Below are 24286 nucleotides of genomic sequence, written 5' to 3' on the forward strand. Positions count from 1 at the left end.
TACCATGGTCTGATATGCATTCTGAAATATGATCATGTAAAAAGATACACAACATATTCATCAGTTGTTTCCAAGTAAAGAGAACAAATTCTTCCAGTAAAACCTTCCATAAAGAGTCTAACCTCATTTCAAAAGATCACAAGTAAACCTTTTTTTAATCATTTTAAATGCTGTCTGTATGTTGTGAGTGTAACTTCTGCAAGACAAAGAGTTTTTTTAACCTCAGTGGGATGAAGTGAAGGTTAAATAAAAAATAAAAGAAGGGAAAGAAAACTGTCTCCGGCAATTACCAACTGATCCAAAAAAAAAGAAAGACAGTCAACTCTGTCAAGACAATTTGTCAAACTTTTCTTCAACTTATGTGACAAGAACTTGCCAATAAAAATAGAGCTTTACACATTAATAAAATATGCCTCTGGGTTTGCCCTACGCAGCGTGAACCATGATTATAGCAAACATTTAAGCAAACAGAAAACTTTCTGAAATGAGTTGGATTGCATTTGCATTTTTCAGTTCATAAATTTTAATTTGTTTTAGGGCAGCTGTCAGACTGATTGTAGAAAATGTGCTACAGATTTAGATAATGTGAAACGCTGGAGGGGGGAGAAGGGGGGGGGGACCTTATTGAAGCTTTTCCTGTTAAGGGGGAATGAAAAATACCTCACTGACACAGAAAGTGAAGTGTCATTTTATTGACATTGTTATGCTGACAACATGTTAAGATTTGTTTTAAGAGTTTGGAAATCCAGCCTAAGATCCTCTGGGAGTGCGTACGTGACTTTGCATAAACATCACGCATTTACTATTCAAGGACGAAAGTAGATTCAGCCTGACAAGTCGTGCCTCAATCATTTTCAAAACAGTGGGTCCTTTGTTTTTGTGCTTGCTGTGAGTTTGGCAGGTTAGTCCATTAAGAAGAGTTCATTTATGTATGAACAAAGAGTATAATACAACACAAACATCATAAAACAGCACTGAGTTGGAAGGAGGAAAATCAAATCAAGGTTATTTTGGTTCCACGTTTTCGAATCAACTCTGTTTTGGTTCCACCAAAACAAGTTGCGCCTCTTTGATTTTCTCTCATTTCAATGGTACTTTACTTTAAACCCTGGTTTCCCAACAGGAAACATGTATGTTCTGATATTTTCTGATTGGCAGATTGTTAAATATATATTCTGGTAAACTTCCCTGGATGAACAAGCAGCTCCATGTGGTCTTATGAATTCTCTTACATAGCAGCTTTTTTCTGAAGAATGATTTCATGGTCTTGTTTTTGGTTTGTTTTGGTGTTTGTTGATGTCATTTTGAGTATAACTGTCGAGAGATGGAGAAAAAAAAAATCGATTTATGTAAAAATAGGGATTCTTATCTTCTGAGATTTTAAGTAGATTCATGAGCTCTAAAAATCCCTTCTTTTGGCTAATCAGTCACTCCCTGCTAAGTGCTAAGGCTAGCTCTTTAACTCAGTAGAATGCCAAATGAGGCCGAAGTCTAACAGGACGTAGCATCACACTAACATGGATCCACTAAGGTACTGATTCTTTTCCATAAATAAGAACTTCAACTATCATTTGAGTCGACACATTAGGGTGTAACGTAGAAAATATATTGGTAGTTTTTTAATAATAAACAGTAATAAAAGCATGTGCCACAGCCTTCACTCTGTGCAGCCTGTCTGAACAGCCTCTCTCTGTCTGAAGGGCATCTATTCTGAATCAAAATGTGTTGGACATTTCCCTCCTCTTTTCTGTTTGGTAGCATCTTTGATTGCTTTTTCTACCTGATTAACTTCAGTCAAAGCGCGGAAACATTATTTTAATGTAAAAGTTTGAACATGATTGCGGGTGCCACAACTTTAGCAAAGAACATTCATAACGACACTTTAACATTGGGGAATAAAACATGAATATCGTACGTTTTTCACTCATTCAGAGTGTGGCCATGGCAGGCTGAACTCTTCTATGGCTTTAAGTAGAGACTGAGCTGTAAAATGGGTTTAAAGTATGTGGTTGGAAAGTGGACTGCATATTCGTCAAACATTGATGCTTTCTATTGCATTAAACTTTGTACAATGTAACGCCCAAAAGCAGAAACAATAACTAATCATAACAGAAATAATAATTTAGGACATTCAAATTCTTGTTGAATTATATGTAAGGTATAACTAATTCTTTCTACCTGACATAAAAAGCAGAAGATTTTTTCTCGTAAGCTCAACGACCAGAAATGTGGTGAAACTAGAATGAATATTGAAGATTTTTTTTTTTTTCTTAAATGAAGAGAGGGCAGAAAACACAAAGGTTTACAGACCGATGCACAGCTGGCTAAACACTGAAGCTTCATTGTCCAAGACATGACAAACATCAACTCTATGGAGGAGGGGGGCGGGTCAAAACAGCTTTATGCGATGTTTTGAATTTGGCCCGCAGTACCCATTTTAACCACAGGGTGTCAGTTACATAATGCTCCTTTAAAAGATTTCTGAAGATATGGAAAACATCAAATCAGCCAAAACAAAACCTCTAATTCATTTGAGATTATTGTTGTGAGGTAATACAGCTTGCTCGACTGTTTTCAACAGATATTTATGTGCCATGACATAATATAACAACACCACAACTAAGTCAACATGTAATGTAATTCATGCTTACTTTTTAACATTCTCACGGACACTACTTTCTTGCTGTCTGTCACTCAACCTTCTCCTCCTTCCAGATGGAGACATATGAGCCACTCTGCCTATCCATCTCCCTCCTTTACTGTTTGTCTTACTGAGTGTCAGTGTCACATGTTAGGGCATTAGCTGTGAAGACATCAGTGGATGAGGTCAACGCTGACAGTGTGCCTCTATTAAATCAGTGGCCTCTGAAAGTGTAAGAACAAGCCTGGCTGTCACACAGGGTCCATTCTGTCTCAGAGCCAAGGGTGACGGACGTTTTATCCTCCTTGTTGAGGACGCTCTCTGAAGGGTGTGGCAGGGAAAGCTTTGCTGAGGCTCACCTCCACACCTGGCTTCAACACAAAGCTACAGCAGCCATATGTCACTTTTCTCCCATCACAAACATGGAAACAAAGCCCACTTTGATCCCTCTAACCTTCTGCTTTTTTTTTTTTATCCGCGAAGCCCAACCAGCCAGCAGATGGTTAACTCTTTGAAAACAGAAGGGGCTGTTTTTTTTGTTTTTTTCTTTTACTCTGGAAATCTTTTTATCGATCATGAATCAAAAACATTAAAGTTAGAACAGTTGTTCTTTTTGCTGTGCCATCTCATTGCTAATCACGAGATTGAGATGGTACCAGATCATTTTTGTGGGAATGGGATTGGACTGGCGTTAAAACTGATTACAGTGTTGTTCTGTCAAAAGAACCTTCCGCTGCGTGCGTCGCTCTGAAATGACAAACCAAATTCGCACCAATAAAATCCAGGGAGATGAAATAAGATCATTCAAACAACGACGTCACAAGATCGCTGTTATCTAGAGGACAAATGGCTGTCTGTAACAGTAAACAAACCCAGTAGGACGCTGTGGTTAAAACTGATATATGGATGCCAGAAATTAGTGTGATTTATGAAAATATATGGAAAGAATCCATTTAACAAAATGAACCAACCGCGCAATGGGAATCACATCGCCGTGTGCCCTTGAGTTGTTAGGATGGTGCTAAGTTCTGCCTAAATACGTCTTGCTTAAATGCAGGCCGCCCCTATCTCTGTACAATAATCATGCCTTTAGTGCTGCCGAGTGTTGCAGTGCATTAAGATAAAAGCGCTAAAACAGTGTTTGTGCTGTATCCCAAATGGAGGCTGCTAAGTGAAGTAGCATGCTGTTATAGGAGTCGAGGGATGATGGTAGCATGAGTGCTTTTCTGAGTGGGAACACTTCACACTGCAGGGGTTTGCACTGATGCCACAGCATAAATTTGTCATATATCTTTCTCTCTCTCTCTCTCTCTCTCTCTCTCTCTCCCTCTCTCTCTCTCTCTTGTGTATATTTTTCTCCATATCTCTAAATGTATGCTGAGATCATTTATCACATTTGCTCATTTAGCTTAAATTCGGATTCAAGCCATTTGTTATTCATGTTTTTTTTGTTTTTTTTTAAAGGCTTCCGTTGATTTTATTTTTCAGACAATTGATTTTGAGGACTGTGACTTTAAGAGGGTTTTTTTTTTTTCTAGGGGGTTGGAAAGGAGAAAGGGAACTTGTGATGAGAAATTCACAGTCAAAATGTGCTGATGCGTTCTCAATACAAAAAAAAAAAAAAATCTGTATCAAAATAGGTAGGAATATAAAAGCCACATCAGAGAAGTTGGGGGGTTGGGGGGGGGGGGCTGAAGCAGAAACTACTGTTCCCATAATCCAGTAAGTCACACCCTCAACTGGAGAGAACGCTGAGAAAGACTATCGGCTTTACACCCTAATTCACCTTCCATAGACTCCTTTTTTTCTCATCTGAGAAGCTTAAAATGGATTTAGCTCATAGGCCCTGAGATGAAAAATAACAGAAAGGTGTGTTTCATAGAGCCATCATTCTGCTGCGTGTTAAATGATGGGGGCTAATCATCCTGAGAGCTTGTTTTCTGGCTAAGATAAACACAGCAGAAGCTGAGGGATGATGACAGCAGATGGCGAGAGTCCTGTTTGCACGCCTGTTGCAGGTCGGGCCTTCCTGCGGTCTAACATTGAACCTGCAGGGAAAGTGTCACCGGGGCGGAGTTGTTCCAGTGGAGAGCTCTTAAAATCCCGCTCGGACTGCTCTCTTGGCCATTCTGAAAACATTCTTGTAAAACTGAAGGGGGGAAGAGGAAAATAAATTTGTTGTGATGTTTACGAGTCTGCGCCGTTGAGGGCATCGGAGCGTTGCATAATGTCATCGTACAACGGGGGGGGGGGGGGGACGAGTAAGGGGACCTTGGCCCTTACTCTCGCACACAAATGCATACATGCACGGAGCCCGATAATGAGAATCCACCTCACCAAATCTTTCAATTCAAGGACTTGCGTAGATTGACTGTAATGCCTAAGTAATCAGCCTGTTCTGACCCACCTTGTCCTCGGCCAGGATTTATAGCACCCAATTACTGATCTCTATTACCCGGTGTGCCAGGGGGATGGAAATCAGACGTGTGGACAGACGGCCGGCGCTCTGTCTGCCTGTCTGGGTGACCAGGTGATGAGAGGTTGGCCTCCACTCCTCACCGGCTCTCCGCCCCATCTTTCATCTCATATTACACGGCCACAGACTGGCACATACATTTTAATATTCTTCCAGGTGTTGGAACACTTCAGCGTCCTGACATCATGATAAATGTCTCGTTTTTTTACTGTTTCATTTATAGATATACAGTATGTGTTCCTCGTAGCTCAAAGAAAAATGAAAAACTTCAAATGAGAAGTGATAATTGTCTTTACAGTGAAGTCTGTCTCTGAAAATCACACACGCACACACACACACACGCACTGTTGAGCCTCCCCATGAAAAAAATAATCTAATTTCAAACCACTTTTACAAGCCAAAGTCAAATAAAATCTCTTTAATATTACATCAACAACAGAAATCCTTGAAACCAAAGTGAAGGACTTTATCATCTCTAAAACTTCGCTACAACTGTTATCCTTCAAAAACTCGTTTCTGGTTTACCATCTATATTAATAAAAAATAAATAAAAAAAGTTGAAGCTTATCACCTGAAGTAACCCTTTGGTTTATTATGTCATGGTCAGAAATACTGGGAGAAACCTTTGAGTTGACAAACACGTCTGATTTATCTGCCAGACCTCCACGACTGTACAGATTGTATTTCATGTGTTATTTTGTCTCCATTCCCTCCTTAAAGGGGGCAATCTGGAATGTTTTTGTATATATTAATATTTTGAGGGTTTTAATGATTCATAGGTGTAAAAGTCTTTGAACTTCTCAAGCAGATCTCTCCAGCAGCCAAACAAGCTGTCAAGGCTGCAACTTTATCCTGTAGGCGTTTGTGCCCAATCCTACTACGTCTGCTAAAAGAGCTTTTAATTCCACCGACAGGCTCAAATAATTATTATTCTAAGTATCTGACTACATTTTAGAAAGGATTTATCCAGGGATCGAACTATTTGTAATACCCTATTTTTTTAAATAATAGAAATCCAATTATTTTGAACAGGTTATATTAATGAGTATTCATTAAACCTTAACGTTGATCTATCATGCTGATCCCCTTTTCGTGCTACAATGCTGGATTCCCATATTAAAACATAGACTGTCACCCATCTGTTACTGCAGGGGGCTCTGGAGACTCATCGGCAGCAGCCACCATGTTGGAAATCCTGTCTCAGACTAACTTTCGATCAACCTGACGACAGGCTGAGAGCCGGAGCTTTTATGTGTTTTTTTAAAGTCAACAGTGACTTGAATCTTTTCCAGCAGCTTTTGTTCCAGAAGTCAATTTGGCTGTTGAAGTCCATTGATGTTTCAGATGGCAAAGACTGTGTGCATAATCTGACTGTGAGTCTTTACATACCATAGTCTGGCACGCTTGTCAAGTGTGTCAATGAAAGTCAACAAATAAAAACAATGAAGAGGAATTATCCATCAATGGGAGCGAAAAAAGAGAAGAAGAGAGAGGAAGAGGAGTAAGTGTGGGGACACTGGCAGACATGATGGTGATGAACGCTGGTTAGTGGGAGCCCAAGAGACTCCACTGCAAATATAGGCCCGACCTTAAAAGACAAATTCAGGGGCTAAGAATCGTTCAGTGGTTGAATGAAGCCCCTCAGCGAAAAGGACCAGAGTTTGAACCTCATTAAAGGTAGACCCCGCCCTAAACCACTGCACGCCGGCCACGGCTCCAAACAGCTCGAAACCCCGTTAAGCTTTTAGAGAATTATTGATTTCTCTAAATTCAGTCCTGACATCGTTTTGATTGGTAACATCAAAGCCCTCATGATGTCCATTACATTTCAAAATACTAGATTGGATTGTATGGCAGGGTGTGCATGCTGCTTCTAAAAGATTTAAGTTGAGTTCATGGTTCATTCATACACCACATTTGAGTCCAATTTCCAAGATTTTGAAGTTATGAAAAAAACATTTGGGAAATGAAAGGCTTGTGTGAAGTGTTTGTCAGTTTTTTGGAAGAGGAACGGCAGCTCGAGGAGATAATTTGGAGGTGCGGTGGTGCACATTTTCGATAACGTAAGAAAATATTATGAAGCTTTTGAAAACATGCCATGGAGCTCCTTTTCAGTAACTCCCAGACTTTTGCAACAAAGTCTCCAAAGTAAAGCTGTCATTCATTTCACAATGACAACTTGCAAAAACTTAGCTCTGCTGACTTTTTTTTATATTTCAAACAGATTTTTGATGTATCAAATGTTTTTTTTTTCTTCTCTTCAATATAATATTATCTCAGTATAACACAGGCAGCCACGGTCACATCATTGTTCAGTTTTGAAGTGGCTTACTCATACAATTCAGTGCCTTGGACAGGGCCCGACTGAAAGCATTAATCATTGATTAGAGGAGTGATTGCTGCGTAAAAGGTCTCAGTAGTAAAAATGACATATTGTCACACGTGGATTGCTTGAAATGCATTTCGACAGCTCGGGGAGAAAAGTGTGCATCAAGTGATGCAAAAAGAAGTCTCACAGTCCGATCTGTTGGCTCTCAGGGAACTTCACATAAAAGGACTGAAGCACAAAGACTCACACAAGGAACAACGTTGAGTTTGGGGAACGTCAAGGCCACAAGTCAAGAAGTTACACAACCCAGACTTCAACTCAACGACCTCTCACGTCCTCAACCCTGACCCGTTTACAGACTGTCTCGTCTAGCACAGCATTTAAACTGTGCGTTCAAGCTTTGTTGCTGTCTTATACATTTTTAGAAGTTTTTTTTTTTTCTTTCATTAGTATTGCTACGAGCCCTGACGTTGCTCCTCCTGTTGTCTTGCCTTTAATTCACCTGGGAAGGCTGGGCCTCGGTATTTAAGCCAGTTTCTTGATTTATCTGTCCGTCTCTCTTTCCATCACAAACTATGTTCAGTTGTGTCTGGTCAAAGCTGAAGTTCACTTTGTATAAAATAAAATAAAACTGTGGCAATAAAAGCAGGGTTATGATGAGGCATTGATTGGTACAGGCCACAAAGTGAAGTACTTGTATTTGTTATATTTGCCAAGAAAAGCTCCAAAAAGAAACATATTGACTCAACAGGAGACCTGAATCTTCTCTGCCAGACACTGCAGAGTTGTTATAAGAAAAGTCTCGCCTGGAAGACTAAACTCATAAGAGCTGTCTCATAATTCCTCTCACAAAGTGAACTCTATCTAAAGGAGCTTTTTTGTGCTTCATTGATCGTGTCGACAACAACAACAACAAGGTTCTTTCTGGAGTTCTGCGGTAAGGTTAATGTTGTGAAGTGAGGACTCTGGCAGAAGTAATAAAGAACAATTCTATGAGGAACTGACACCAGATCCCAACAAAGGAGTGGGTCACCAACATGGCCGACATTGACTCCCTGTGTATCCTACAATTTTACTCTAGACATCTAAAAACGCACACTCAAACCAGTCACTGTTTGTTTGCTAACTTCCCAACAATATAAATTCCTGTGTTGAATTTTTCTGCATACATAAGGGTAATAATACAAACTTCTTTATTTTAATGGACTGTATAAAGACACACCAAAATACTAAAGCTTTGTTGCTCAAGCATTATTTCTTTTGCAAAAGGTTTGAGATATATGTATTTATTTTAAACAGCCGTGTACTTTGAAATTTCAACTTAAAAATGTGCCAGATGAAAAAAGAACAGATTTGTTGGTTCCAAATGTTTACTCTGTATTGCACTTTAGTTTTCTTTTGGCTCAAGGCATAACATTAAAGTAACTGTTGCCAGTAAGTTACTGTAAAACGTTTTAAAACAGTCCATACACAAAACAAACAGAAAGATCCAACTTTTTCATTAGCCCATAAAACCTTCTCCTGCCGATTGGATTTGTATGGTTGACCCCACACGCCATTTCCCAACTCCGAGCCCTCCGTTTTTATTTGACTTAATTAGATGAAGCTAAAGATCAGCCCGGTCAAACCTTTTAGGATCCACTACAGCATCAGACAAGTCTTCATAAATACAGCATTACAGACTTAGTGCTCATTCATCCAGTGAAGGAAACCAACAAATTGAATCTAAACTCAATCACAGACCAACAAATGATGCCATATAACCCAAGCTTGACAATCAGACTGAATTGCCATTTGGTTTCACTCCATTATTCAGCCTGGAATTATGGTCCTGCTGCCCCTTCACTGTTTGGTACCAACAAGTCGCACTGATATGTAAAGCTGTGAAAGGAAAAGGTCTTCTAATAATTATTTAGAAATGTTAAAAGTTATTTGTTTTGTGAGCAAAGTTTCCTATTATATTTCTGTATCTTGTCCTACTTCTCCTGACATGGTAGACCTATTTGAACTGCTGAAGATGGAAAATGTGAGAAATATGGAAACAAGCAAGAACCCAATAAACTAACTACAATCTGACAGATTATCTGATCTGACAGCCAATATTTCAAAGTTTTCAACGTTCAAAATGCAAGTCATCATAATTCTGGATAGGACTTCTTTTTTTACAATTTGGCTAGGTGTTTGCTAACAATCCAGATAGCAAGCATTGTAAAATGTCTCAGGAGATTAATAGAGCTAAATTGATGCTAGCTGACGGATTGCATTTCTTTCTTTCTCTCAATTTAGCTTTAATTGCATTTTACAACCTTGAGGATGAAATGATTCTAGAGAGAGTTACTCAAGTGTCCATATGGAAAAGTTGATGTAAAGTTGATGATTTACAGACGCCTCTTTCTCAACGTAAGCTTTAGGCAAAAAAAGTCATTTTGGGCTGAATGGCTTCTTGTGACGCTGCGAAACCAGGTTCAGCCGCCATCTCAGATTGGTTTGATAGGTCAGTGCTTTATTTTATGAAGTACTTGTCATTGGTTAGTATATTATCCTCTCGACATGGCCTTTTTAAGGAGAGACCAGCTGGTGTGAAGCCAAGAAGCTAGACCTATACAGTAATGTAGACAGGGTAATTTGCTCCTGTGGCTAATATACTTACAATCCAGAAGCCCCTCATAAAACCTCACTTAAAAAAATACCAAACTATCCCTTTAATTTAATGTTCCGATCCTGAAACACCACATCTATCTGTATAGCTGCTGAACATTAAAAATGATCTGTCTAGCTCAACACCAGTAGGGATAAATGGTTAGCTCCAGTGCGTGGCTTTAGAGTCAATGTGTGATTACAGGAATCCAAAAACATTACTCCACTCTCTGCTGGACCATGAAGGTAAAAAGTTCACACCATTAATTGCGATCCATTAGATACTCTTACAACTTTGTAGTAAAAAAAAAGAGAAAAGGCGCACAGGCTCCTTTTTAACAAGTCTTTCTGATAAGGCTGAAGCATCTGTGTTTATGTAGCTGGAGAAATATTATGAATAATTGGAGGAGTTGAGGTGCGGAATTTCTCCAGCCTTAATCGAGCCTCTGAAATCTCTGATATTAGCTTCGCATGAATCATTGTTAATTCCCATGAATCCATTACTGTTCCATGTGCAACTAAAAATAGAGTCCTGATAAATCAATGGGGACACTCGAGAGTGAAGACGGGGGTTGGTGCTGCCTGCTTCTGAAGCTTCCTTTTTTTTTTTTCATCTATAGAGCACTATGTCCTTGCTTCTCATCAATAATTATTCTCCATAATTCACACATAGATTTCTGTGTTACAACTGATGGGGGAGGTACGACAGACCTTGAACAGTTTCAGCCCATCATTTTTGAAAGAATGTGCATTCGTCAAGGCCCTTTGATTGTGAACAAAAAACATATTTTTTTCCACTGGCAGTATCCTTGACTTGAGAATTTCTGTAATGACAGCCACCCAATTCTCTATTTATGCCAACAATGACAGGAGGTTTTGGCCAATTTTTCCTTTATGCTCCAAGGAAGCGTAATCCTTTTGAAACGGCGTGGCGATCTTCTCTACCGATTGTATTGGTCACAGCTCGACAAGCATGCAGCCTTGTGCGGAGACAGTGACCCCCTCGGACCTGCCCTCCTCTCTGGCGCTCTGAAAAGCCTCTGCAGACGATGAGCATCACACGGCCTCACTCATGCACGGGGTGCAAGGGCAGACAGGTTCATCTGCACACAATCACAACGGACGGCCGCATCCCATTCCAATTGCATTTCCGCTCACGGGGAGGGGAAAGATCCTGCGGTGCATATTACTGCGGCTGAGGCAAATTTAGCTGAAATGGAAGGGGAGATGGAAAAGGCTCACCTCTTACACTAATCTAAGCGAACAACACGACACCAGCTTCCTATGAACATCTCCACTGGAAAAAAAAAATGGTTTCTAGATGACAGAGCCGCCCTGCCTGTCTCTGACAGAAGACAGTACATTCATTAAGATAATAAATTGCACATGCCATATTTGTAATCTCTTCAATCTTTACTTAATGAGGTGGAACACGTGCGAGAGTGTGCTCTAAAGTAAAAGTTCTCTTGGTAGAGATGTTACTCTTTAAAATATGTTTGTAGAAATGCTCAACATTAAAAAAAATGGAGTGATAGTCAATGCTGTCTGAAATGTAATATATGTCATGTATAGATTCATGCTTTCCCAGTCCTGTGTGGATTCACAGACAGACGTGAATGCAAATGAAGCCGAGGAAGAACGAGAGCCGGAGCGTCGAGGCTCTGAAGTCTGCATATCTGATGGCAAAGCAGCCTGATTAGAATTTTCTCATGCCACAATTTACAAATTAAAATGAATTAGATCTTCCATGCCCTGACCTCCATTAAACACACTTCATTGTTGATGGGCCATGATAGCATCTGCTATTGATTGGAGGAGCTTCAGTACGGCCAATCCTGTCTCTTTTAGAGGAGGTCGTCCAAAGCAATTTGGGCATATTGAGAGATTGATCAGAGCTACAGAGCTGCCACTTGGGCCGATTCAAGGCAAAAAAAAAAAAAAAAGTCTTAGGTGTGATGCAACCTACTCCCTGCTGCTCAGTGTGTGTGTGTTTGTGTGTGTGTGTGTGTGTGTGTGTGTGTGTGTGTGTGGTGGGGGTCTCAAATCTAAATGCTAATGGTTTCCTTAAGAGCCTGGCTGGCCTTTAACCACTATAGTCAGACTTGAAGGATGGCTCTCAGTGTTTCGACAGCTCTGTCTGCTTTGGACCCCTCCCAAGCCTCCTCCAACAATGCTAACATCGAGACCATATTCTCTATTGTAGATTTAACATTGAATGTGCAGAAATAAAGGGGGGAGCAGGGGTACAATGGGTTTAGTTTCATATGTTACCATCCCGCCTGGTGGGAGTTTTTACTTCAACAGCAGAGTTGGTTTGAAACATATAGGTGGATGTGTAACTTTCAAAGCCATGATATGCCACAAAGTCCAAGTTTGTTTTTAAGCAGAGCTGACATAAAAAAAACATTCAAGTGAAATAAATATCGACTTGTAAAAAGATTTGACCCATTTATGAACTTGTTTACAACCACTGAATAAAGAGCTTGGATCTGTTTCTGCAGATTTCTTCTTCGCCTCGTTCAGAGTTTTTTGATGAACAGTTTGGTGTGAGACTGTTTTTATTTCTTGTGTTTTGATGTATTATATTTTGTATTTACTTTAACATGATATGTTGAAGGTTTTTGAACCCTTATAAACAACAACAAAGACACAATACCACTTGTACAACGTCATTTTAAAGCCATAGCCCTCTGAGTTCTATTTTCCACTTTTTCCAGCAATATGAAGGAGTTTGGTTGGGTGCGCTTTGGCACCCACCGAAGGTCTCAGAGTTGAACTGCACTGTCTTTAGACACACATGGTGCGGTCATAGTGACCCCCTTAAAAAACCTGCATCAGTTTACAAGCATTTGGTGAGAAGCCAGGACCCATTTGAATTACAGTTTTTCTGCCAAAAATGTTGCTAGGATACTGGTCAGAGTCTTGGGTGTCGGGATATGTAGTCTTTGTCTCCATTTTGCAAGGAATTGGTGATACAAAGATGAGTTTTAAACATGTTTTGTAATAGGGCTTCTTGGAGCAAAGGTGCCGCTAAAGGTCAGAGGAGGAGGGAAATTGAAGTTGAGCCACATTGGCAGCTCGAGAGGTTTTTGAGAGACTATAAAAAGTCACCAATGATCCTGAAGGGCTTTTCCTTTACCTCTGTCTTAACCAGAATGATATGTATGCAAGTACATCAAAGGCACACTGAGTTATTGTATCATAAGTCTATTGCGCCTGAAATCACAGCATTGTGAGCTTCACCATGGTAACAGAGATCAGAAGGCAAAGGTCAAGCAAAGCGTTGGTAGAGGTGTCGTTCTCCAAGGGCAGGGAGGGGGCGGAAAAACCTCCACATAGGGCTTTTTCCATACACTGAGCATGCTCATCATCTCCTGTCCTCCAGCAGCTCGCTGCAAGGTTAGTGAGAGTCAATAAGCCTTCCGCAAAGGTTAAGGAGACCTATAAGAAAGGTATTATGCAAACAGCAATCTCTCCGGTTCCAGCTCAACCACAAATAGAGTGGCATAACTATCTTTGTTCGCTTTCCATCTGGAAATGAATCACAGAAAGGTGCTTGTTTTTTTTCCTGCATGACTGGCTTGTGAATTCAATATTATCCATCTATACACTTCAACACAAAGTGTGAATACAAAGACTGTGAGGCAGCATAACAGATGGCAAAGAAATGGAGGATTCAAACAAAGAACAATTATCATCAATCATCGATGAGTCTCTCGTGATTGGTCACTTCAAATGGCAACGACAGTGCTGGATCAGATTCACCCACCATGGTTCCCACTGGCATAAACTGGGTACAGGAGAAGAACAAATCTTGTGTGGGTAGCAAAAAAGGCAGAACCCATCAGCAGAAATCCATAGAAATCCAAAATCCCATCAGTGGTTATCTGGCCATTATTACCTCACTGACATCTGCATGCTAGTGCAGCTAACAGCCCACTCAAAGACATCATCTTTTAACTTGGCCTCCATTATTACTTTTCTTGTCAGACTGTGAACAAATAACAATGCATGAAAGAGGATGTCTTTGCTGGAAGTTCTGAAACACTAACTGCTGGATACACAGAAAGCCACAAAATATATCATTAGCTTCCACAGGCTACAGTAAATGGTCGGCCAGCAATAGCCGTGTGGTTCAGAGATTGCCTAGCATCTATTGACATTAAAACTCCATGGAAAAGGAAGTCTTCTCCGGAAGTCATTCGACGCTAAGCTGTGGGATTACCTACAATTTAACATTTGTTCCCAGAGGCATACGTTGTCTATAAAATGGTGATAGACGATGATTGCTAAATGGTTCTGAGACTTGAAACAGACACTTAAACGTACCTTGAAACAAACACTTTACAGACTTGCCATTGTGTACTCCTCAGCATAAAGACTGTTAGTTAGACAACCACGGTATCCGAAGCTGTTGACTAAAACCATAATTACACTAAATACTTGATGCTCAGATGAGGCACATCCTAACTTCTCAAACTTTAACAACCTTGGCAGCTGGGTTATTTGCACAAACAGGGAGAAGGACAAACATGATAGTGTCCTCCGTCTGAGATTTACTGTCCTGTAAATGTCAGAGGATTAATTAGCACATTTTTAAGACTGTAAGTCATACTCATTACTAACATGATGAGCCAAACCCAGACTGAAAACATTTCCATCAACCTTTTATCCCCTGATCTCACAATCAATATTCTGACTTTCGCCTGCTTCATACGTCAAATCAACACGTATGAACAACACCTAAGTCTAACCAGTTATAAGACATAAAGACATGCATTATTTCATTTGATCGTCTTTCTTCACCATGTTTTCTGTAAGACATAAGCTCTGATTGGTAACTCATTTACATGAAATGAGGCTCAGTTTTTCTCTCTCGTAATAACTAAATGTCAACTCATGAGGTCAGCCGAGGAGGAGAAAAAAATGATTTTAGTAAAATTGAAGTTTTCCATCAAACTTTGTCTTCTTTAGATTTAAAGTTTAAGGTCACAGATTTCCAATATATATATATATATATATATATATATATATATATATATATATATATATATATATATATATATATATATATATATATATATATATATATATATAGCTGTGTAAGTGGACCAATCGCTCTGTTTTTACCTGCATAGCTACCACCCAAACCACAATGTTTTGAAAGGACATTTTGAAAAACCAGCTCCAATGGTTTCATGTTTTTATATTGCCACCTGTTTGACTTGTTCAAAGGAAGTTATGAGGACTTGGCCTTGCATTTTTAAAGGGAATGTATCAAGGCAAAGCTCTTGTGGGCCATATTTTGATGTAAGAATAACCTTTGCTGTTGTATGGGCTGGTGGACTTTATGTCTATAAGCACTTCCCTATGTTTTTTGTTTTTTACCAAAGTATTTGTTTTGTAGCTTCTGAACCTTGCTAGACATCCTTCAAATCCTCTGTGACCCATTGCATGCTCCCAGAAATCAGCTTTGATCCACCATCTTGGTCTACACAATGTCACTTGTAACCATGTAATGAGAGTAAATGAGAAATTAAAAAACAACTTGCAAATGTAAGTTTGCCGAGAGAAGATAAATCATGTTTACAATTAGCTTAAAACACTTCAAACATCAGCTGCACAGAGCAAAGCTGAGTCTGTCTCTAAAATCTCCAACAACCGTGTGGAATACAAAGATCTCTCACAGCTTCTGCTTAAGATTACACATGTTCTGCAGATGCCGAAACACTGGAGGTAGTCCAGGGGAACTGTGAGCCTTTTTTGGGTCTCCATATCTCAGTGATGGAATTACGTGTACCAAAATTAGAGTGCAAATTTAAATCAAACATCTAAGCAGGATCTGTGGGTTCTTGGCAGCGAGTGGGGAACACAACGGGATCCTCGCACATATGCCGTGCACATCCACGAGAGGCTCAGCAGGCTGCCAACACCAAAGTGTTCATCACTCTCCTCCCACTCCTTTTCATAACACAGAAAAGGGAGAAAAAATAAAATCCCCCACAGTATCGGAGTAAGGCCGACCAATCAGTGTCAGGGATCAAAAAGCAGACGTTCAAGGAGAATGAAATGCCCCCATTGATTGGCCGTGGCGCTTTGGTCCCCCCCATTGCAAAGTCCTCCAATCGATACCTGTGAGATAAGCAGCCGTCAGCTACTGATATTGGTGATGTATAACCGCTATTGCTGCACGGCAGGTGATGACTCTTTGCCATCCGAGTGAAGTCTCACTAGAGCAACTCAGGCCAAGAGGTCAAGGGCGACACGAGAGGGACCAGCAAACCAGCAGCTCTGTTAACTCGTCAAAAAGGCATCAAACCACCAGCTGAATAACCAAGCCACCTTTTATCCATGTTTGTCCTCCCTTACATGATGTGACCCTCCTCTTTTTGATTGGCCGGCATCCTACCCGCGTGCTCCCTAATCAGCCAGGGTTAAAGCTTTGCAAGCAGCAACAAGGCGACCAGGATGAAATTACCTGAAAAGGAGCCGCTGTTATCGCTCTGTTTGTTTTTCAAAAAGACAATGAAATAAATAAATGGCGGGGAGAAAAAAAAAAAAAAAGGGTTCAGAGAAAATGAAATGATGGCGTGGCTGTGTTTTGTGAAATTGTGCTGTCAAACGTTTCTCCTTTCTAATTTCCTGGAGCGCAGATGATGGAGCATGTGTGCTGACAGCTGAATCTGATAAAAAAAAAAGGGAGGAAAAAGACTTCTCTTTCTCCGATGTCGCGAGCATTTTAAAGCGGCGTTCATAAATATAATAATAATAAAACAATTAGTCGGTGGAAAATGGCAATAGACAGATAACTTGTCCTTCTGTGTACTGTACATTTTTCTCACTCTGGTCATTTATTCAAGTGTCAATGCTGACAGACTCAGACATAAATAGAAAACACTGAGACGTGCGACAACAGTCTAATGTTTATTTAAATGGTGCTTTATGGAAACAAGTAGAAGCACCTCAAAATATTCCAATCATCTCCAAAACAATTCAGATTTCTTTTGATGAATTGACTTTCTAATATCTGTTGAAGTTGCTTCTTTTGGTCGGAAATATACAAAGGTCTCTGAGAGACCTTCTGTGTGTGTGTGTGTGTGTGTGTGTGTGTGTGTGCTTGTGTGTTTGATGGGACCGTCCCAGCACAGCTGTCATTTTGCTCCCCTTTTACAGGTGCTCCACACAGGGGAGCTGGCAGCTCTGACGGACGCCTCCTCCTAGGGATTTATGGGAAATGACAGCTCCCCGCTAAATAAAGCCGAAGAGGATCGAGGGAGGAAGGGGGAAGACAACGTAAGTTCCAAACCACGAGTGCACAGGACTGACACCAGCTGAAATGTATTTCTACAGCTCTGGCTTACAATTTAGTTAGAAATGTGCTTTTCATACTGTGGGGCCTTAAGAAAGAGAGAGAGAGAGAGAGAGAGAGCGGCAGACCCGCCCTTAATCTACTCCCTCTGTTTGGGGTAATGGTCTACGAGGTTTTGCTGCCTGTGAAAATCACATTTCTTACATGGCTGCCTCTTGATGAATTACTTCACATTTCACTTACTTACCTTTTTAAAAGTTAATCTACATCAATAACGTTAACGGAAATTTTTCCCAGCTACAAATGAACAGTTCCTCTTATTCAAACTCGAAAAAGGTGTGGAGCTGCTTCAAAGAAGAAGAAGAAAAAGAAAAAAAGAAAAAAAAGTCGATTTCAAACTTCATCATTTTACCATTGGACGGCATATTTGAATGCACACGGGCCCCCGCCGGCGTTCTGTGATTTTCTACATATTTAAATATGGACCATCTTTAATTGAGCAGAAACGGCGGTGGAGAACAGTGCTGAACTAATACTGAGGCTGAAATATCATTACGCTGATGGAAGCCCGGGCTCTCTGACTTTTATTGGCAGCTCCAGAGCTAAATGTGCGGTTCAATTCAGAGGCGGCCATCGCTGCGGAGGCAAAGTAATCGACTTTGGGACAAAATGGTGTGGAAAATGATGTGTAGGCCCTCGCCTAAAGCCAACCAGAAATCTATCAGTCAGGTGCACACCAACATTGGCATTTTCACAAATGTGATTTAGTCTACAATACTGGAGAGCCTGTGTGCTGGACCAGTGCTTCTGGTGGAGGGAAACTACTATTTCCAGCCATGCAATCTGCTGCTCCTGCTGCTGAAAATGTCTGCTTCAGTTTGACTCTGTCATGTTCACATAAAAGTATGTTTTACATGTGAAACTGTGCAGCATATCGGAGCATATTCAGGTCAAAGGACCCTGAACTGTGTGAGCATTTGACTTAACTTTGAAAAAAAAAAAAAAAGATTCAAGGCAGCCTGTGGAAAAATCCTTCCTTTGTTTTGAGATGAGCACAAGATGCACTGCTGCTCCAACGCTACTGTGCAGAGTATTTTTGGCTCAGTGCTGCCAAAGTTTGGACACAGCCATTTATAATTCTCTCACAAGCAAAGCAGCTTGCTCCTTTTTCCAAAACAGACTCCATGGGATGCAGACGGGTCCACGCTGTCATGTGGTCTGCTCTTTTTTTTTTAAATATATATATTTTGTTAAAGCAGCTCTAGCTTTTTAGCCTCGACCAGTAAACCCAACATTCATCAACACAATACGACACAATTAAACAGCAATTATGTAAAAGTCCTCTCCTGCTCTGGGAGTGTCTTGACTCTTACATCAGCTCGTGCAGCTCACATTCACAGTGTGTCTCTGCGAGCAGCGAGTCTGGAGGAGCAACAGTCACACCCACACACTTGTGCACGCGCACACACATACACACACACACAGACACACACACAAATACACTTTGCAGAGCCACGGAGCAGATCAAGTGTGCCTGGAGAGCTCTATAGAGAGGCCAGTTTTCCTCATTAGACCGCATGTGCAGCACTCTCCAAAAAAAAACCTCTCACTCTAATCACTGTCACCAGACCTCGGCTGAAAAACAGATAATTAATGTTGGGCGCTGCCTCAATCGGCTCCCATGCTAAACAGCTCTGTGTACATATGTGCGCGCATGTGTGTGGGTGTCTGCATGTTTGTCTATTTGGAGTCTGTCGATGTAGGAGGGCCCCCCCCCCCCCCCCCCCTTCCCCCAGGGGAGCGTGGATGCTCAAGCAATCCACAACAACGATTTCTCTCAGGCTCACATAAGCTCTCAGAAGAACAATTGCACCGCAGATAATGCACAAATTTACACAAGAAATATCCCACTGCAGCACAAAAGATGTCTGCTGCCGCCGCTAATTTGTAGCATCTCCATCTTTTAGTCGCTGCGGTTGTAATGTCTCGGCCCTTTTCTGCTCCAGGACTGCCCTTTTTATTCCCCCTTCACCCCATTTATTAAATGGAATGGACTTCTTAATCGTGTGCTTTGCCGGGCAGATTTATTTATGTCCCTTTTTTCCTTCCTAAAGGCAGTTATTAATATCATAAATATTTGATGATACTTTGCATGACCCTGCAGAGAATGACACGGAGAGGTAATGAAGGTTAACGCTGGGGGTAGAGACTGATTAAATAGCGACTGAGCGGCTAAAGCTCACTAAGGGCCGCTATAAACTTTCAAATAAAACCCACTAAGTAAACACCTGCGCAGCACAATTTAGGTACAGGACGGCTTTAACAAGGTAATTCACAAACACATTTGTCCTTTCACCTACAGTCATATCTAATCATGTAAACAGATTTGGTTTACCTGACGTATATGCCCTTCTGACTTCTCCATGAAACAACAGAGGTGGAGGGTGTTTTGCAGCTTCGATGGAGGACGATTGAAAAAGAAAACAAAACCTTCCTATTTATTCTGGATCATTGACAGACATCACGAGTGGTTTTTATCTCACATCCGAGTGAATGACGCCTTCTGTAACTGCAAATAGAGATAGTCCAGCAGTTAGTGTTGTAGTCAAGACATCACTAATCGCAATCAAATCAAAATACCTCACTTTTAAGATGAAAATATTGATTTTAAAAGTTCATCTTGTACATTCAGAGTTTCTGTTAATTGAAGCAAAACATGACATCAGGTTCAGATTCCTGTATGTGTACTATTTGGTAAAGTTAGTTGCAGGACGAGTCCCATATACTTAAAAAATACTGACTGTAAATAAAGCATGGGAAGTGCAAATGCATGGCATGTGGGTAAAAGTGCATTAAGAACGCCGTTTCCAAATGATGCAACATGTTGATCTATTCCAGACCTTAAAACGTTAAAATAGATCATAAATAAATAAAGGATGACATCAGCTTCCCAGTCTGCTGTCTATGTCCCTCCATACAAGACCTTCATGAACTTCCAACAACCATCACGCAGCATGCTCTCCTCATTCACATTCCTGCACAACAACAACAGTTCTATTTACCTCCTATCGTCTCGGACTTACAAAGACTACCTGCATGGATAGATAAACATGTTCCCAATGTAGAAGCTCCTTGGTGGGATGATGTTAGCATATCTTTTAAAACTTTGTAGCTAGTTGGAGTCTTATGCAAATCCTCCTGCAGCTCTTCGGCCTACAACCACCATCGGTCTCACAAAGGTGAAAAGAGGCACGAATCCTTCTGAACCAAACAAATCAATTCTGCCTTTGGGCATTTCTCCCCAACACAACAAAAAAAGTTCCTTTAGTATTTGCTCCACATGTCCTTCATCAATGAATTCTGATATTCATGAGTTTTTGAATAGATGCCGTCGTCGAAGAGGGAAAACACCGATGACGACATCGACTCTTTTTTTTTTCTTCTCAACTGCAACAGAAGCAGGACTGCAATGGTGCCAAGGTTGGAACACAAACACATCATGGGTTTTGCGATTGTAATCAATGATGTATAAATGAGAACAAGTTGGCAAATTAGTAAATTGTACTGCTGATTTATTCAAGATGTGCAATTAGTTGCATCCAATGCCCCAAAGTCAGGTTGGAGGATTTCTGCGAATAAATGAAAACACCCACAAGGAGCTCTCGCTGTCTCCTCCAGTCGACATAATTTGATCAGCAAAGTATGTGAATATTTAAAGAGCTCTGGTATTCAACATTTATCGACTCCTCGTCTTAGTTCATACATTCAGATGTGGCAGAAAGACCGCAACGATATGATTTTTTTTTTAGGCTGACGTGTATAATTTGACCTTGTCAGAAGCTAACCCCCCCACCACCACCATTTCCTCGTGCAAGCTGTGTAATTGAGCCTTCAGGGAGAGTGGAAAGACTATCTGCCCTCGCCTTGTAAGGATCTCTATTGATGATCAGGACTGGTTACCAACCGTGTAATCAATAAGTGCAGATACACGAGCAGATAGTCATAAATATGGTATGGCAGTTGCTTATCTTAGCCTTCACGAGCGGCTTTTTATACCTGCAAACATCCTGGACTTCCTTTACGGAAAAAAAAGCTCTTGGGGGGAGAAATATTAAATATATTAAATAATTAAATGTGTTTCCTGGCATTAAAAGGCTCCTTGAGTATATTCCTGAACAATGCTACATGCTACATAGAGGAGATGTATTTGACGATGAGCGACCCGAGTTGTAAAAAAAAAAAAAAAGCGAAAAGGCTTTCCAAGTTTTGAAAGAGTAGAGTTTTTCTACCAAAGCCCGAGGCAAACCTGGAATGAAAACTTGTGTTAATGGAGAGAGTTTTAAATTACTTTTTCTGATGTAGCTTTTGTAATGCTCCTGTGCAAAGAATACAGAGCTTTGATGGTAGTTGGAGGTGATGCACGGTCAGTCGAGTTATGTGTGCCTGAATCAGTGTGCCTTCCAACTCCACCTCTAATCAGTCTTCTCCAATAATCCTCGCCCGGGAGGGGGGCACCGTCAGAGGAGGAAAGGGTAGGTGATTGTCTTGTTTACCTTGATTTAATGTTGTGTGTTTGGGTGTGTGTGTGTGTGTGTGTGTGTGTGTGTGTGTGTGTTAAACCACAAGGGTTCTGTAAATTTGCCAAGGCCAGACGGACGAGAAAGTGAGTCTCAGGGTTTTTTCATCCACTTTTGCTGACACATGGGCGACCGGAGGCTTGTCGGGCCTCAAGAGCCATCGACGTGTCACTTCACATCTCAAACAGTCAAAATCAATCCCTCGTTTTGGATTCAGCAATGTGGAAAAAAAAAAAAGAAAAAAGAAATATCAGCTATGGTGCCAGGAAATCATTCTGATTATACATTAACAACACAGACATTAAAGGAGTGAGCAGAAACTGAGCAAACAAAAATATATATATATCAGTCATATCAATTCAATTTGGAGCGTAAACAGGCGCTGTAGTGCATGTTAAAGCAAATCATTCAAATGCTAATACTGTAGATCTGACTACAGGAGTTTATAGTGCAACAACAAATCCAATGTATCAGGTGTTTAACATACATATCTTTTCATTTTCTACATTTGCTCATGAGATTGTCAAAGCAAAGCGAGGGCGCCACGCAATATCCTGGGCCTCACAAATGTAATATAACCTGGAGATGCAGCGGGCCGGGCGTGATGCAGCGGTGGCATTAGGGGCCAATGGGAGCTCTTTAAATGAGAGAGTGGCCGTAAACACCACGTCTACTTTTCCCACTCGCCGGCTTTACTAGCGGTAGCTGATGACAAGTGCCGAGCAGCACCTCCAGTGCCTTTAATACAGCGGGAGCATTCTCCAGGGGAAATGCAATCTGTGTCCTCTGTACGGATCCACTGTCTGCACTTCCACCGCTATCATATTATACTCCCCGCTCTCGAAATGGGAGAAGGAAATAGGAAATCGCCTCGGAACAGAGATGAACCAGGAACATAATCAAAAAATAGTGTGGCGCAAACGGTGCAGATCAGCACCGGCGTGCATGCGTGCAGATCGACCGCCCCACAGGCTGAGCGCTAAACAATAAGCAGAGGGGGGGGGATTGCTCGGGATTCTTGTGAGGAAAGTACGCCCCCTTTTTTCACCCAGCGGGCATCTATTGGCTTATAGCAGCTTATGCGTTTAAGATGGGAGATTAGAACGGGGACGCTTTCCTCATGTGGAGATCCAGCATGCCTATATTGCCAATAAAAAAAAGAGCAGACAAAAGAAGCTCACAACATGAGGCGCAGCGTGAGGAACATTATTCAGTTGACCTTGCATATTGCCCGAGTGGTTTTTCATCTGCGCCCAAACAAAGAAGGAAAAATGTGCTGCTGACTTTTTGCAAAGAGCAGAATCCATTAAAGTGTGGAGAAATGTCAAACAGGCATTTTGCAAAGTAGGAAACACACTTTTGCTTGATTGTTTTTTTTTTTTTTTTGTTTGCATTCAAAACTACGGCACAGCAAAGCTCCATAAAAAAAACAGCCCGAATAAAGAAACACATGTTCGACACATTCCTGCACTTCTTTGACTGCATGGCAAAGACACACAAGAAAAGGATGGAGGATGAGTTGTGGATATGGAGCCAAGTCACCGTGTGTGTTTGAAGTCAATGTGGCGGACACGTGCGAGTGTGTGTTTGTGTGTAAGAGTTGAGCTGTGTGTGTGTGTGTGTGTGTGTGACGGCGTTAAGCCTGAGTGAGAGGTGAAAGGACCGCTGTACTCACAGTTGTGCTCTTGTTTCCCTGTGGTCTGTCGGCGTGTCAGAGTTTCATCCTCTCAGCGTCTCTCGCTGGGCTGGGCTTCCTCTTCCTCTCTGGACCAAAAGGTGTGAGAAAGAGGAGGAGGAGGAGGAGAATGTGGAGGAGGAGGAGGAGGAGGATGCACAGATTGAGCGCAAAGGAATGAGAACCAGAGTGAGAGAGAAAGAAGAAGAGGAGGAGGAGTGAGATTGAGAGAGAGAGAGAGAGAGAGAAAGAGAAAGTGCGTGCTGTGGTAAGGGAGGGCGAGCGGTGGCCTGCGATTGGCCTGTCAGTCCGGGAGGGGGAGCGTCGGTCTCGGCAGTGTCAGGGTGGCGGGCAAGCACTCCAGTCGCTCTGCTGGCGTCTCCGATTTGAGCGCCTCGAGAGCCTGGTCGCGCAGATTCCTACGGTGCACACACGCTTAGCTGGCTGGCTCACGACTCACACACTCTGCATCCACATCACACACACTGAGAGAGAGAGAGAGAGAGAGAGAGAGGGGGGATTGAGGATGAGGAGGGAGGGATGATAGAGTGAGGCAGACAGATTCAGAGGGCCGATGACAGCTTCAAGCTGAAGCTTCTCCTTGGCTCCTCATCAATGACAGGTACTGAGGAACAAGAGACA

At 41.4% G+C, this 24286-nt stretch overlaps 1 long non-coding RNA gene across 1 annotated transcript in view; it reads right to left on the reverse strand.

Moving 5' to 3' along the window:
* The window catches only part of LOC306838849, a 332925-nt gene that overhangs the window by 231918 nt on the left and 76721 nt on the right, over nucleotides 1-24286 (reverse strand). The window contains exon 3 of the long non-coding RNA XR_013781130.1: nucleotides 23645-24129. This is a non-coding gene — a long non-coding RNA (uncharacterized lncRNA). The remainder of the gene's footprint in view (nucleotides 1-23644; nucleotides 24130-24286) is intronic.

This window comes from Symphodus melops (assembly GCF_947650265.1).
Source record: "Symphodus melops genome assembly, chromosome: 17".
Lineage (NCBI taxonomy): Eukaryota > Metazoa > Chordata > Actinopteri > Labriformes > Labridae > Symphodus > Symphodus melops.